This window comes from Clupea harengus, chromosome 23 (assembly GCF_900700415.2).
Source record: "Clupea harengus chromosome 23, Ch_v2.0.2, whole genome shotgun sequence".
In the NCBI taxonomy this organism is placed as follows: Eukaryota; Metazoa; Chordata; class Actinopteri; order Clupeiformes; family Clupeidae; genus Clupea; species Clupea harengus.
The window spans coordinates 23,543,082-23,545,581 of NC_045174.1; the positions used below are offsets into that span (position 1 = coordinate 23,543,082).

The 2,500-nt window shown below is 43.7% G+C and overlaps 1 protein-coding gene across 1 annotated transcript in view; it reads right to left on the reverse strand.

Moving 5' to 3' along the window:
* The window catches only part of slc9a3r1b (SLC9A3 regulator 1b), a gene marked incomplete at its 5' end in the record, with an annotated part of 17,329 nt that overhangs the window by 8,660 nt on the left and 6,169 nt on the right, over window positions 1-2,500 (reverse strand). The gene's annotated exons all lie outside the window — the stretch shown is intronic.

A 2,500-nucleotide genomic window follows, 5' to 3' on the forward strand; every position in this document is an offset into this window, starting at 1 on the left:
TGTGAGAAGGAGATTAGGTTTGCATTTGTGTGAGTGTGTTTTTGTGTAAAAGAGAGAATGTTTGTGTGTAAAAGAGAGAGTGTGTGTGTGTGTGTGCGTGTGTGTAAAAGAGAGAGTGTGTGTGTGTGTGTAAAAGAGAGAGTGTTTGTGTGAGTGTGTGTGTAAAAGAGAGAGTGTGTGTGCGTGTGTGTAAAAGAGAGAGAGAGTGTGTGTGCGTGAGAGAGAGAGAGAGAGAGAGAGAGAGAGCGAGAGAGCGAGAGAGTGTGTGTGTGTGTGTGTGTGTGTAAAAAGTGTGTTTTGAGGATAGGAGGTGACCACTACACAGTTACCTCGGAGACAGCTGAAAAGAACTCTTATTGAGTAGTGTGTGTGTGTGTGTGTGTGTGTGTGTGTGTGTGTGTGTGTGTGTGTGTACTATAAAATGTGTCTGTGGACTTGAGAGGAATCGCGTACCAAGAAGCAGTATCCTTACATGACCCATTAACTGAACACACACACACACACACACACACACACACACGTATGCATACACACACACACACACACACCCACACACAGGTACAGGTACAGGCTACTCTGCCGTAAGAGCACTGTCATACCACATGGCAGTGTTTAGATTTCTCATTCTGTTTTTTCATCTTCATCCCGCGGCACACACACACACACACACACACACACACACACACCCCCCCCACACACACACACATACACCCCCCACACACACACACACACATACACCCCCACCCCACCCCCACACACTTTGGGATGGACTGAGTTAGGGCGTCCACAGAAGCATGCAACCAGACTGAGTGAAACTTAATGAAGTCCCTTCAGAAAACAATAACTGTCCCACAAAGTTTATATAACCCCTCTATCCCCAGTCTGGCACTGTGTGTGTGTGTGTGTGTGTGTGTGTGTGTGTGTGTGTGTGTGTATGTGTGTGTGTGTGTGTGTGTGTGTGTGTGTGTGTGTGCTAGGCAGGGAAGGCTCCTGGAGTTTCTCTGACTAATCCTCCGACTCCCAGACACACACTCTTCGTCCATCTCCTCTCCTCTCTCTCTCACACACACACACACACACACACACACACATCCTTCTCATCGCCATGACTACCGCTGGCACTAACACTCCAAAGAAAAGCTTGGCACAATGGCCGTAAGACACTTTGCCCGGTGCCCTGTTAAGATGCCCACAGCATTTAATATTAAACAAACATTCAACTCACTTTGGTAATATTTAACTCATAATAAAGTATTAAACAAACACTCAACTCACTTTGGAAATATTTAACTCATAATAAAGTATTAAACAAACATTTAACTGACTTTGGTAATATTTAACTCATAATAAAGTATTAAACTTACACTGTTGTCCTGGACTATTGTCATCTTATTACAATAGACTTCTTTAAGTCATAAACCTACAGAACACCTTCGTTTACAGAAAAGATAAGAATACAAGAAGATTATATAACATTAATAACTGAACATTTAAAATTGTTTCGATTGTTAGCCTAAACATGAAGAGCATTTTAAACTGCTAATAGCTTAAACGTGAAGGGCTAATGTCCTCTTCATTTGATCCTTTTCATCTTGTCTCAGTGTGTGTGTGTGTGTGTGTGTGTGTGTGTGTGTGTGTGTGTGTGTGTGTGTGTGGTGTGTGTGTGTAGGCTGGTTTTTAAATCTTTTTTGAAATAATAATAATAATTCTCAGGGACTTTGACTGGTAGGCTGGTCTTTAAACTGGTGATTTTTTTCAAATCCTTTTTGAAATAAAGCTTTTACAAAATCAGCTCTCACTCTCTCTCCCTCTCTCTCTCTTTCTCTCTCTCTCTGTCTCCCTCTCTCAGACTCTCTCTCCCTCTCTCTCTCTGTCTCCCCCTCTCTTTCTCTCTCTCTCTCTCTCTCTCTCTCTCTCTCACTCACTCTCCGGCTGAAGCTCTTCTTGACCAGCTAGTCCTTGACCAGCAAATATAAACAGATCCCACACACACACAGATAACACACACACACAGATTACACACACACACAGAGATTACACACACACAGACAGATTCCAGACCAACAGGCAGACTACAGGAAACGGGATGAACTCGAGTCTGAAGGCTGTGTGTGTGTGTGTGTGTGTGTGTGTGTGTGTGTGTGTGTGTGTGTGTGTGTGCGTCTTTGTGAGAATATTTTTCTGTGCGTGACCTGGCAAATAGACCTCAAGCAGCTGGGCAGACAGATTGGCAATGGTACACAGACACACACACACACACACACACACACACACACACAAACACACACACGCAAAACACACACACACACACAAACACACACACACACACCATCACAAATGTGTATTAAGAAATGGCACAGATCAGGGTTATGAGCAAGAGAAAAAGAGAATTTGTGTGTGTGTGTGTGTGTGTCATAGGTCTTTCTCTCTGGGAGGGTGTTTGCACTGGCCCTGTCAGCTGAGGACATGGAAATACATACACAATAACGTCCACAGACAC